Raw genomic sequence first — 14,733 nt, 5'->3', positions numbered from 1 at the left:
GCAGTGGAATAAAAAGACAATATCAATGCCCCTTGGAAGAGAGGTGGAGGTCACAGTAGCTTAACAAGACGGTTTTTATGCCCCTTGGAAGAGACGTGGAGGTCAAAGTGGAATAGAAAGACGATATCAATGCCCTCTGGAAGAGCCTTGGGGGTCGCAGTAGCTTAACAAGACGGTTTTAATGCCCCTTGGAAGAGTGGTGGAGGTCGCAGTGGAAGAAAAAGACAAAATCAATGCTCCATGGAAGAGACATGGCGGTCACAGTAGCTTAACAAGACGGTTTTAATGCCCCTTGGAAGAGTAGTGGTGGATGCAGTAGCTTAACAAAATGGTTTTAATGCCCCTTGGAAGAGTGGTGGCGGTTACAGTGGAATAAAAAGACAATATCAATGCCCCGTGGAAGAGACGTGGAGGTCACAGTAGCTTAACAAGACGGTTTAATGCCCCTTGGTAGAGTGGTGGAGGTTACAGTGGAATAAAAAAACAATATCAATGCCCCTTGGAAGAGTGGTGGAGGTTGCAGTAGCTTAACAAGACGCTTTTAATGCCCCTTGGAAGAGTGGTGGAGGTCACAGTGGAATAAAAAGACAATATCAATGCCCCTTTGAAGAGTGGTGGAGGTCGCAGTTGCTTAACAAGACGGTTCTAATGCCACTTGGAAAAGTGGTAGAGGTCGCAGTGGAATAAAAATACAATATCGATGACCCTTGGAAGAGTGGTGGAGGTCGCAGTAGCTTAACAAAACAGTTTTAATGCCCCTTGGAAGAGGGGTGGAGATCGCAGTAGCTTAACAAGACGGTTTTAATGCCCCTTGGAAGAGACGTTGAGGTCACAGTGGAATAAAAAGACAATATCAATGACCCTTGGAAGAGTGGTGGAGGTCGCAGTAGCTTAACAAGATGTTTTTAATGCCCCTTGGAATAGTGGTGGAGGTCGCAGTGGAATAAAAAGACAATATCAATGCCCCTTGGAAGAGAGGTGGAGGTCGCAGTAGCTTAACAAAACGGTTTTAATGCCCCTTGGAAGAGTGGTGGAGGTCGCAGTGGAAGAAAAAGACAAAATCAATGCCCCGTGGAAGAGACATGGCGGTCACAGTAGCTTAACAAGACGGTTTTAATGCCCATTGTAAGAGTGGTGGAGGTTGCAGTAGCTTAACAAGACGGTTTTAATGCCCCTTGGAAGAGACGTGAAGGTCACAGTAGAATAAAAAGACAAGATTAATGCCCCTTGGAAGAGTGGTGAAGGTCGCAGTAGCAAAGCAAGATGATTTTAATGCCACTTGGAAGAGTGATGGAGGTTACAGTGGAATAAAAAGACAATATCAATGCCCCGTGGAAGAGACGTGGAGGTCACAGTAGCTTAACAAGACGGTTTAATGCCCCTTTGTAGAGTGGTGGAGGTTACAGTGGAATAAAAAGACAATATCAATGCCCCTTGGAAGAGTGGTGGAGGACGCAGTAGCTTAACAAGATGGTTTTAATGCCACTTGGAAGAGTGGTGGAGGTCGCTGAAGCTTAACAAGACGGTTTTAATGCCCCTTGGAAGAGTGGTGGAGATTACAGTGGAATAAAAAGTCAATATCAATGCCCCATGGAAGAGACGTGGAGGTCACAGTAGCTTAACAAGATGGTTTAATGCCCCTTGATTCAGCGGTGGAGGTTACAGTGGAACAAAAAGACAATATCAATGCCCCTTGGAAGAGCGGTGGAAGTCGCAGTAGCTTAACAAGATGCTTTTAATGCCACTTGGAAGAGTGGTGGAGGTCGCAGTGGAATAAAAAGATAATATCAATGCCCCTTGAAAGAGTGGTGAAGGTCGCAGTAGCTTAATAATAGGGTTTTAATGCCCCTTGGAAGAGACGTGAAGGTCACAGTGGAATAAAAGACAATATAAATGCCCTTTGGAAGAGATGTGGAGGTCGCAGTAGCTTAACAAGATGGTTTTAATGCCCCTCGGAAGAGTGGTGGAGGTCGCAGTGGAATAAAAAGACAATATCAATGCCCCGTGGAAGAGACGTGGCGGTCACAGTAGCTTAACAAGACGGTTTTAATGCCCGTTGTAAGAGTGGTGGAGGTTGCAGTAGCTCAACAAGACGGTTTTAATGCCCCTTGGAAGAGACGTGGAGGTCACAGTAGAATAAAAAGACAAGATCAATGCCCCTTGGAAGAGTGGTGAAGGTCGTAGTAGCAAAGCAAGATGGTTTTAATGCCACTTGGAAGAGCGGTGGAGGTTACAGTGGAACAAAAAGACAATATCAATGCCCCATGGAAAAGTCGTGGAGGTCACAGTAGCTTAACAAGACGGTTTAATGCCACTTGATAGAGTGGTGGAGGTTACAGTGGAATAAAAAGACAATATCAATGCCCCTTGGAAGAGTGGTGGAGGTCGCAGTAGCTTAACAAGATGGTTTTAATGCCCCTTGGAAGAGTGGTGGAGGTTACAGTGGAATAAAAAGTCAATATCAAAGCCCCATGGAAGAGACGTTGAGGTCACATTAGCTTAACAAGATGGTTTAATGCCCCTTAATACAGTGGTGGAGGTTACAGTGGAATAAAAAGACAATACCAATGCCCCTTGGAAGAGTGGTGGAGTTCGCAGTAGCTTAACAAGATGCTTTTAATGCCACTTGGAAGAGTGGTGGAGGTCGCAGTGGAATAAAAAGACAATATCAATGCCCCTTGAAAGAGTGGTGGAGGTCGCAGTAGCTTAACAAGAGGGTTTTAATGCCCCTTGGAAGAGACGTGGAGGTCACAGTGGAATAAAAGACAATATCAGTGCCCCTTGGAAGAGACGTGGAGGTCGCAGTAGCTTAACAAGATGGTTTTAATGCCCCTTGGAAGAGTGGTGGAGGTCGCAGTGGAATAAAAAAAAATATCAATGCCCAGTTGAAGAGACGTGGAGGTCACAGTAGCTTAACAAGACGGTTTGAATGCCCCTTGGAAGAGACGTGGAGGTCACAGTGGAATAAAAAGACAATATCAATGCCCCTTGGAAGAGTGGTGGAGGTCGCAGTAGCATAACCAGATGATTTTAATGCTCCTTGGAAGAGTGGTGGAGGTTAGAGTGGAATAAAAAGACAATATCAATGCCCTGTGGAAGAGACGTGGATGTCGCAGTAGCTTAACAAGATGGTTTTAATGCCCCTTGGTAGAGTGTTGGAGGTTACAGTGGAATAAAAAGACAATATCAATGCCCCTTGGAAGAGAAGTGGAGGTCACAGTAGATTAACAAGACGGTCTAATGCCCCTTGGTAGAGTGGTGGAGGTTACAGTGGAATAAAAAGACAATATCAATGCCCCTTGGAAGATTGGTGGAGGTCGCAGTAGCTTAACAAGACAATTTAATGCCCCTTGGTAGAGTGGTGGAGGCCGCAGTGGAATAAAAACACAATATCAATGCCCCTTGGAGGAGTGGTGGAGGTCGCAGTAGCTTAACAAGATGGTTTTAATGCCCCTTGGAAGAGACGTGGAGGTCACAGTGGAATAAAAAGACAATATCAATGCACCTTGGTAGCTTGGTGGAGTTCCCAGTTGCTTAACAAGACAGTTTTAATGCCCCTTGGAAGAGTGGTTGAGGTCACAGTGGAATAAAAAGACAATATCAATGCCCCTCGGAAGAGTGGTGGAGGTCGCAGGTGCTTAACAAGATGGTTTTATTGCCCCTTGGAAAAGTGGTAGAGGTCGCAGTGGAATAAAATGACAATATCGATGCCCCTTGGAAGAGTGGTGGAGGTCGCAGTAGCTTAACAAATTGGTTTTAATGCCCCTTGGAAGAGTGGTGGAGGTTGCAGTAGCTTAACAAGACTGTTTTAATGCCCCTTGGAAGAGACGTGGACGTCACAGTGGAATAAAAAGACAATATCAATGCCAATTGGAAGAGTGGTGGAGGTCGCAGTAGCTTAACAAGAAGGCTTTAATGCCCCTTGGAAGAGTGGTGGAGGTTACAGTGGAAAAAAAAACAATATCAATGCCCCGTGGAAGAGACGTGGAGGTCATAGTAGCTTAAGATGGTTTTAATGCCACTTGGAAGAGTGGTGGAGGTGGCCGTTGCTTAACAACACGGTTTTAATGCCCCTTGGAAGATTGATGTAGGTCGTCGTGGGATAAAAAGACAATATCAATGCCCCGTGGAAGAGACGTGGAGGTCACAGTAGCTTAACAAGACAGTTTTAATGCCCTTTGGAAGACTGGTTGAGGTTGAAGTAGCTTAACAAGACGGTTTTAATGCCTCTTGGAAGAGACGTGGAGGTCACAGTGGAATAAAAAGACAATATCAATGCCCCTTGTAAGAGTGGTGGAAGTCGCAGTAGCTTAAAAAGTCGGTTTTAATGCCCCTTGGAAGAGTGGTGGAGGTTGCAGTGGAATAAAAAGACAATATCAATGCACCTTGTAAGAGTGGTGGAGGTCGCAGTTGCTTAACAAGACGGTTTTAATGCCCCTTGGAAAAGTGGTAGAGGTCGCATTGGAATAAAAATACAATATCGATGCCCCTTGGTATAGTGGTGGAGGTCGCAGTAGCTTAACAAAACGGTTTTAATGCCCCTTGGAAGAGTGGTGGAGGTCGCAGTAGCTTAACAAGACGGTTTTAATGCCCCTTGGAAGAGACGTGGAGGTCACAGTGGAATAAAAAGACAATATCAATGCCCCTTGGACGAGTGGTGGAGGAAGCAGTAGCTTAAGAAGATGCTTTTAATGCCCCTTGGAGTAGCGGTGGAGGTCGCAGTGGAATAAAAAGACAATATCAATGCCCCTTGGAAGAGAGGTGGAGTTCGCAGTAGCTTAACAAGACGGTTTTAATGCCCCTTGGAAGAGACGTGGAGGTCACAATAGCTTAACAAGACGGTTTTAATGCCCCTTGGAAGAGTGTTGGAGTTTACAGAGGAATAAAAAGACAATATCAATGCCTCGTGGAAGAGACGTGGAGGTCACGGTAGCTTAACAAGATGCTTTATTGCCCCTTGGTAGAGTGGTGGAGGCTACAGTGGAATAAAAAGACAATATCAATGCCCCATGGAAGAGTGGGGGAGGTCACAGTAGCTTAACAAGACACTTTTAATGCCCCTTGGAAGAGTGGTGGAGGTCGCAGTGGAATAAAAAGACAATATCAATGCCCCTTGGAAGAGTGGTGGAGGTCGCAGTAGCTTAACAAGACGGTTTTAATGCCCCTTGGAAGAGACGTGGAGGTCACAGTGGAATAAAAAGACAATATCAATGCCCCTTGGAAAAGTGGTGAAGGTTGCAGTAGCTTAACAAGACGGTTTTAATGCCCCTTGGAAGAGTGGTGGAGGTCGCAGTGGAGTAAAAAGACAATATCAATGCCCCGTGGAAGAGACGTGGAGGTCACAGTAGCTTAACAAGATGGTTTTATTGCCCCTTGGAAGAGTGGTGGAGGTTGCAGTAGCTTAACAAGACGGTTTTAATGCCCCTTGGAAGAGACGTGGATGTCACAGTGGAATAAAAAGACAATATCAATACCCCGTGGTAGAGTGGTGGAGGTCGAAGTAGCTTAACAAGACAGTTTTAATGCCCCTTTGAAGAGTGGTGGAGGTTACAGTGGAATAAAAAGACACTATCAATGCCTCGTGGAAGAGACGTGGAGGTCACAGTAGCTTAAGAAGACGGTTTAATGCCCCTTGGTAGAGTTGTGGAGGTTACAGTGGAATAAAAAGACAATATCAATGCCCCTTGGATGAGTGGTGGAGGTGGCAGTAGCTTATCAAGACGGTTTTAATGCCCCTTGGAAGAGTGGTGGAGGTCGCAGTGGAATAAAAAGACAATATCAATGCCCCTTGGAAGAGTGGTGGAGTTTGCAGTAGCTTAACAAGACTGTTATAATGCCCCTTGGAAGAGTAGTGGAGGTCGCAGTAGCTTAACAAGATGGTTTTAATGCCCCTTGGAAGAGAAGTGGAGGTCACAGTGGAATAAAAAGACAATATCAATGCACCTTGGTAGATTGGTGGAGTTCCAAGTTGCTTAACAAGACTGTTTAATGCCCCTTGGAAGATTGGTGGAGGTCACAGTGGAATAAAAAGACAATATCAATGCCCCTTGGAAGAGTGGTGGAGGTCGCAGCTGCTTAAAAAGACGGTCTTAATGCCCCTTGGAAAAGTGGTAGGGTCGTAGTGGAATGAAAAGACAATATCGATGCCCCTTGGAAGAGTGGTGGAGGTCGCAGTAGCTTAACAAAACGTTTTTAATGCCCCTTGGAAGAGTGGTGGAGGTTGCCGTTGCTTAACAAGACGGTTTTAATGCCCCTTGGAAGAGACATGGAGGTCACAGTGGAATGAAAAGACAATATCGATGCCCCTTGGAAGAGTGGTGGAGGTCGCAGTAGCTTAACAAAACGTTTTTAATGCCCCTTGGAAGAGTGGTGGAGGTCGCAGTTGCTTAACAAGACGTTTTTAATGCCCCTTGGAAAAGTGGTAGAGTTCGAAGTGGAATAAAAAAACAATATCTATGCCCCTTGGAAGAGTGGTGGAGGTCGCAGTAGCTTAACAAGACGGTTTTAATGCCCCTTCGAAGAGTGGTGGAGGTCGCAGTAGCTTAACAAGACGATTTTAATGCCCCTTGGAAGAGACGTGGAGGTCACAGTGGAATAAAAAGACAATATCAATGCCCCTTGGAAGAGTGGTGGAGGTCGCAGTAGCATAACAAGACGGTTTTAATGCCCCTTGGAAAAGTGGTGGAAGTTACAGTGGAATAAAAAGACAATATCAATACCTCGTGGAAGAGACGTGGAGGTCGCAGTAGCTTAACAAGATGGTTTTAATGCCCCTTGGAAGAGAGGTGGAGATTACAGTGGTATAAAAAGACAATATCAATGCTCCTTGGAAGACATGTGGAGGTCACAGTAGCTTAACAAGACGGTTTTAACGCCCCTTGGAAGATTGGTGGAGGTTACAGTGGAATAAAAAGACAATATCAATGCCCCTTGGAAGAGTGATGGAGGTCGCAGTAGCTTAACAAGAAGGTTTTAATGCCCCTTGGAAGAGACGTGGAGGTCACAGTGGAATAAAAAGACTATATCAATGCACCTTGGAAGAGTGGTGGAGGTCACAATAGCTTAACAAGATGGTTTTAATGCCCCTTGGAAGAGTGTTGGAGTTTACAGAGGAATAAAAAGACAATATCAATGCCTCGTGGAAGAGACGTGGAGGTCACGGTAGCTTAACAAGATGCTTTATTGCCCTTTGGTAGAGTGGTGGAGGTTACAGTGGAATAAAAAGACAATATCAATGCCCCTTGGAAGAGTGGTGGAGGTCGCAGTAGCTTAACAAGACGGTTTTAATGCCCCTTGGAAGAGACGTGGAGGTCACAGTGGAATAAAAAGACAATATCAATGCCCCTTGGAAAAGTGGTGAAGGTTGCAGTAGCTTAACAAGACGGTTTTAATGCCCCTTGGAAGAGTGGTGGAGGTCGCAGTGGAGTAAAAAGACAATATCAATGCCCCGTGGAAGAGACGTGGAGGTCACAGTAGCTTAACAAGATGGTTTTATTGCCCCTTGGAAGAGTGGTGGAGGTTGCAGTAGCTTAACAAGACGGTTTTAATGCCCCTTGGAAGAGACGTGGATGTCACAGTGGAATAAAAAGACAATATCAATACCCCGTGGTAGAGTGGTGGAGGTCGAAGTAGCTTAACAAGACAGTTTTAATGCCCCTTTGAAGAGTGGTGGAGGTTACAGTGGAATAAAAAGACACTATCAATGCCTCGTGGAAGAGACGTGGAGGTCACAGTAGCTTAAGAAGACGGTTTAATGCCCCTTGGTAGAGTTGTGGAGGTTACAGTGGAATAAAAAGACAATATCAATGCCCCTTGGATGAGTGGTGGAGGTGGCAGTAGCTTATCAAGACGGTTTTAATGCCCCTTGGAAGAGTGGTGGAGGTCGCAGTGGAATAAAAAGACAATATCAATGCCCCTTGGAAGAGTGGTGGAGTTCGCAGTAGCTTAACAAGACTGTTATAATGCCCCTTGGAAGAGTAGTGGAGGTCGCAGTAGCTTAACAAGATGGTTTTAATGCCCCTTGGAAGAGAAGTGGAGGTCACAGTGGAATAAAAAGACAATATCAATGCACCTTGGTAGATTGGTGGAGTTCCAAGTTGCTTAACAAGACTGTTTAATGCCCCTTGGAAGATTGGTGGAGGTCACAGTGGAATAAAAAGACAATATCAATGCCCCTTGGAAGAGTGGTGGAGGTCGCAGCTGCTTAAAAAGACGGTCTTAATGCCCCTTGGAAAAGTGGTAGGGTCGTAGTGGAATGAAAAGACAATATCGATGCCCCTTGGAAGAGTGGTGGAGGTCGCAGTAGCTTAACAAAACGTTTTTAATGCCCCTTGGAAGAGTGGTGGAGGTTGCCGTTGCTTAACAAGACGGTTTTAATGCCCCTTGGAAGAGACATGGAGGTCACAGTGGAATGAAAAGACAATATCAATGCCCCTTGGTAGAGTGGTGGAAGTACCCGTAGCTTAACAAAACGTTTTTAATGCCCCTTGGAAGAGTGGTGGAGGTCGCAGTTGCTTAACAAGACGTTTTTAATGCCCCTTGGAAAAGTGGTAGAGTTCGCAGTGGAATAAAAAAACAATATCTATGCCCCTTGGAAGAGTGGTGGAGGTCGCAGTAGCTTAACAAGACGGTTTTAATGCCCCTTCGAAGAGTGGTGGAGGTCGCAGTAGCTTAACAAGACGATTTTAATGCCCCTTGGAAGAGACGTGGAGGTCACAGTGGAATAAAAAGACAATATCAATGCCCCTTGGAAGAGTGGTGGAGGTCGCAGTAGCATAACAAGACGGTTTTAATGCCCCTTGGAAAAGTGGTGGAAGTTACAGTGGAATAAAAAGACAATATCAATACCCCGTGGAAGAGACGTGGAGGTCGCAGTAGCTTAACAAGATGGTTTTAATGCCCCTTGGAAGAGAGGTGGAGATTACAGTGGTATAAAAAGACAATATCAATGCTCCTTGGAAGACATGTGGAGGTCACAGTAGCTTAACAAGACGGTTTTAACGCCCCTTGGAAGATTGGTGGAGGTTACAGTGGAATAAAAAGACAATATCAATGCCCCTTGGAAGAGTGATGGAGGTCGCAGTAGCTTAACAAGAAGGTTTTAATGCCCCTTGGAAGAGACGTGGAGGTCACAGTGGAATAAAAAGACTATATCAATGCACCTTGGAAGAGTGGTGGCGGTCACAATAGCTTAACAAGATGGTTTTAATGCCCCTTGGAAGAGTGTTGGAGTTTACAGAGGAATAAAAAGACAATATCAATGCCTCGTGGAAGAGACGTGGAGGTCACGGTAGCTTAACAAGATGCTTTATTGCCCCTTGGTAGAGTGGTGGAGGTTACAGTGGAATAAAAAGACAATATCAATGCCCCTTGGAAGAGTGGGGGAGGTCGCAGTAGCTTAACACAACACTTTTAAAGCCCTTTGGAAGAGTGGTGGAGGTCGCAGTGGAATAAAAAGACAATATCAATGCCCCTTGGAAGAGTGGTGGAGGTCGCAGTAGCTTAACAAGATGGTTTTAATGCCCCTTGGAAGAGACGTGGAGGTCAAAGTGGAAAAAAAAGACAATATGACTGCCCCTTGGAAGAGTGGTGGAGGTCGCAGCTGCTTAACAAGACGGTCTTAATGCCCCTTGGAAAAGTGGTAGAGGTCGTAGTGGAATGAAAAGACAATATCGATGCCCCTTGGAAGAGTGGTGGAGGTCGCAGTAGCTTAACAAAACGTTTTTAATGCCCCTTGGAAGAGTGGTGGAGGTTGCCGTTGCTTAACAAGACGGTTTTAATGCCCCTTGGAAGAGACGTGGAGGTCACAGTTAGTGTTGAGCGATACCTTCCGATATCAGGAAATATCGTATCGGATTGGATCGGGCCGATACCCAAAAAGTATCGGATATCGCCGATTCCGATACCGGAAACCAATGCAAGTCAATGGGACACAAATATCGGAATGAAAATAAACCCTTTCTTTCCTTGTAGGTTAATTCTACATGAAGTAAAACAACTAAGAATAATGTAGAATGACATGAAAAGCCGGCAATTCATCAGCGGCATTCACCGGTACCCGACAATTTACAACAGAAAGAATAGAGCTTCACACATAGATTAGATAGATAGAAACATGTCAGTCACATATATATGAAGTACAGTGACAGTGTTGCTTACTGTACTTGTCATTTAGTGTAAAGGATTTATTAAAAAAAATATTAGTGTTTTCGTGCACCGTCTCTTTAAAAAAGCCGGCCGGCAATTCAGCATCTGTACCCGACAATTTATAACAGACAGAATAGAGCTTCACACATAGATTAGATAGATAGAAACATGTCAGTCACATATATAAGAAGTACAGTGACAGTGTTGCTTACAGAACTTGTCATTTAGTGTAAAGGATTTATTTAAAAAAATAATAGTGTTTTCATGCACCGTCTCTTTAAGAAAGCCGGCCGGCAATTCAGCATCTGTACCCGACAATTTAGAATAGAAGGAATAGAGAATCACACATAGATTAGATAGATAGAAACATGTCAGTCACATATATATGAAGTACAGTGACAGTGTTGATTACTGTACTTGTCATTTAGTGTTAAAATAAAGGATTTATTTAAAAAAAAATTGGCGTGGGGTTCCCCTTAATTTTAGGCTCTAGCGGAGGTTAAGCAGACAGCTGGGGCAAATGTTTGAAGCCTGGGAAGGGGGTAATACCCACGGAGCTTCCCAGGCTACTAATATCAGCCCCCAGCTGAATACCTAGCCTTTACTAGCTATTAAAATGGGGGACCCCCCCAAAAAAATGACGTGGGGTCCCCCCTAATTTAATAGCTAGCACAGGCTAGGCAGACAGCTGGGGGCTGATATTAATAGCCCAGGAAGTTTGCCATGAATATTGGCCCCCTCCCAGGCTAGAAACACCAGCCGTCAGCCGCCCCAGAAATGGCGCATCCATAGGATGCGCCAATTCTGGCACTTAGCCTCGCTCTTCCACGCTGCCCTGGTGCGGTGGCAGGGGGTAATAGGGTTGGGGTTGATGTCAGCTTATAATGCCAGCTGACATCAAGCCCAGGTTAGTAATGGAGAGGCGTCTATAAGACACCCCCATTACTAACACCATAGTCAAAGTTAAAAGAAAACACAAACACCCAGAATAAAGTCCTTTAATTGAAATAAAGACACAATTCTTTATTGTTCTAAATTAAACCATACTTACCATCACGCCCATTCCAGCTGAAGCCAACGATCTCCTGCAATAAAAGAAAAATAATAAAGCAACCTCATCCTTACCTTTCGATGGTTCCCAGGACAGCTCCAGCTCTGCTACATCGAGATGACAGGCTGGACCGCAGCAGAAAGCTGCCATCCAGCCTGTCATCCCGCAGACACTGAGAAGCGCAGGCATGCTTGCGCTCCTCAGTGTCTCTCTGTGACGTCATCCAGATGAGCCGAGTTCATGTCCAATGAACTCAGCTCACCTCATGCACGTCACTGACAGCGTGGGAAAATTCTCCTGCACTCAGCGCTTCAGCGTGAGAATTCTCCCACGCTGTCAGTGACATACATGAGGTGAGGTCATGTCCAATGAACTCAGCTCACCTCATGCACGTCACTGACAGCGTGGGAAAATTCTCACGCTGAAGTGCTGAGTGCAGGAGAATTTTCCCACGCTGTCAGTGACGTACATGAAGTGAGCGGAGTTCATTGGACATGACCTCGGCTCATCTGGATGCCGTCACAGCCAGACACTGAGGAGTGGAAGTATGCCTGCGCTTCTCAGTGTCTGCGGGATGACAGGATGGATGGCAGCGTTCTGCTGCGGTCCAGCCTGTCATCTCGATGTAGCAGAGCTGAAGCTGTCGTGGGAGCCATGGAAAGGTAAGGATGAGGTTGCTTTATTATTTTACTTTTATTGCAGGAGATCGTTGGCTTCAGCTGGAATGGGCGTGGTGGTAAGTATGGTTTAATTTAGAACAATAAAGAATTGTGTGTTTATTTCAATTAAAGGACTTTTTTCTGGGTGTTGTGTTTTTTTAAATACTTTACTAGAAATTCATGGCGGTCATGTCTAATATTGGCGTGACCCCATGAATTTTGGGCTTAGGGCCAGCTGATAATGCCAAGCTGGCCTTAACCCCTTTATTACCCAGTGAGCCACCGCACCAGGGCCCTGGATGAGTTGGGTACAGCGCCAGAAGATGGCGCTTCTATGAACGCGCCATTTTCTGGGGCGGCTGCGGACTGCAATTTGCAGCGGGGGTGGCCCAGAAAGCTTGGGTCTCCCTGCGCTGCGGATTCCAGCCCCCAGCTGCCTAGTTGTATCTGGCTGGGCACAAAAATAGGGCGAAGCCCCACGCATTTTTTTTTAAAATTATTTCATGAAATTCATGGAATAATTAAGAAAAAAAGGGCTTCCCTATATTGTTGTGTCCAACCAGGTACAAATAGGCAGCTGGTGGTTGGGGGCAGCCCATTCCTGCCTGCTGTACCTGGCTGGACACAAATATAGTGCGAAGCCCCACGTCAATTTTTTTTTAATTATTTCATGAAATAATTTTTTTAAAAAAGGGCTTCCCTATATTGTTGTGTCCGGCCAGGTACAAATAGGCAGCTGGTGGTTGGGGGCAGCCTGTTCCTGCCTGCTGTACCTGGCTGGACACAAATATAGGGCGAAGCCCCACGTCAATTTTTTTTAAAATAAGTCCTTTATTTTAACACTAAATGACATTTGAGGAGTTAATAAAGATGCAGTCCCTAAATTATTATTTATTTTTTAATTAATTTTTCCCAAAACTTTTGACGTGGGCTTCGCCATATTTTTGTATGCCAGCCAGGTACAGCATCCAGCTTCTATGAACGCGCCATTTTCCGGGGTGGCTGCGCACTGCAATTTTCAGCGGGGGGAGGGGGGGGGGCAGAAAGCTTGGGCCTCCCTGCGCTGCAGATTCCATCCCCCAGCTGCCTAGTTGTACCTGGCTGGACACAAAAATAGGGAGAAGCTTCACGTATTTTTTTTTTTTAATTATTTCATGAAATTCATGAAATAATTAAGAAAAAAAGGGCTTCCCTATATTGTTGTGTCCAACCAGGTACAAATAGGCAGCTGGTGGTTGGGGGTAGCCCGTTCCTGCCTGCTGTACCTGGCTGGACACAAATATAGTGCGAAGCCCCACGTCAATTTTTTTTAAATCATTTCAGGAAATTCATGAAATAATTTAAAAAAATTGATGTGGGGCTTCGCCCTATATTTGTGTCCAGTCAGGTACAGCAGGCAGGAACGGGCTGCCCCCAACCACCAGCAGCCTATTTGTACCTAGCCGGACACAACAATATAGGGAAGCCCTTTTTTTCTGAATTATTCCATGAATTTCATGAATTTAAAAAAAAAAAAACGTGGAGCTTCGCCCTATTTTTGTGTCCAGCCATGTACAACTAGGCAGCTGGGGGCTGGAATCTGCAGCGCAGGGAGGCCCAAGCTTTCTGGGCCCCACCCGCTGCAAATTGCAGTCCGCAGCCGCCCCGGAAAATGGCGCGTTCATAGAAGCGCCATCTTCTGGCGCTGTACCCAACTCATCCAGGGCCCTGATGCGGTGGCTCACTGGGTAATAAAGGGGTTAAGGCCAGCTTGGCATTATCAGCTGGCCCTAAGCCCGAAATTCATGGGGTCACGCCAATATTAGACATGACCACCATGAATTTCTAGTAAAGTATTTAAAAAAAACACAAACACCCAGAAAAAAGTCCTTTAATTGAAATAAACACACAATTCTTTATTGTTCTAAATTAAACCATACTTACCATCACGCCCATTCCAGCTGAAGCCAACGATCTCCTGCAATAAAAGAAAAATAATAAAGCAACCTCATCCTTACCTTTCCATGGCTCCCACGACGGCTCCAGCTCTGCTACATCGAGATGACAGGCTGGACCGCAGCAGAACGCTGCCATCCAGCCTGTCATCCCGCAGACACTGAGAAGCGCAGGCATACTTCCACTCCTCAGTGTCTGGCTGTGACGGCATCCAGATGAGCCGACAATGAACTCGGCTCACCTCATGTACGTCACTGACAGCGTGGGAGAATTCTCCTGCACTCAGCGCTTCAGCGTGAGAATTTTCCCACGCTGTCAGTGACGTGCATGAGGTGAGGTCATGTCCCATGAACTCGGCGCACCTCATGCACGTCACTGACAGCGTGGGAGAATTCTCACGCTGAAGCGCTGAGTGCAGGAGAATTTTCCCACGCTGTCAGTGACGTGCATGAGGTGAGCTGAGTTCATTGGACATGACCTCGGCTCATCTGGATGACGTCACAGAAAGACACTGAGGAGCGCAAGCATGCCTGCGCTTCTCAGTGTCCGCGGGATGACAGGCTGGATGGCAGCGTTCTGCTGCGGTCCAGCCTGTCATCTCGATGTAGCAGAGCTGAAGCTGTCCTGGGAACCATGGAAAGGTAAGGATGAGGTTGCTTTATTATTTTACTTTTATTGCAGGAGATCGTTGGCTTCAGCTGGAATGGGTGTGGCGGTAAGTATGGTTTAATTTAGAACAATAAAGAATTGTGTCTTTATTTCAATTAAAGGACTTTTTTCTGGGTGTTTGTGTTTTTTTTAAATACTTTACTAGAAATTCATGGCGGTCATGTCTAATATTGGCGTGACCCCATGAATTTCGGGCTTAGGGCCAGCTGATAATGCCAAGCTGGCCTTAACCCCTTTATTACCCAGTGAGCCACCGCACCAGGGCCCTGGATG

Source organism: Phyllobates terribilis, unplaced genomic scaffold, assembly GCF_046119375.1.
Source record: "Phyllobates terribilis strain yellow unplaced genomic scaffold, ASM4611937v1 Scaffold_4__5_contigs__length_816908805, whole genome shotgun sequence".
Lineage (NCBI taxonomy): Eukaryota > Metazoa > Chordata > Amphibia > Anura > Dendrobatidae > Phyllobates > Phyllobates terribilis.
This window is presented reverse-complemented; position numbering follows the sequence as displayed.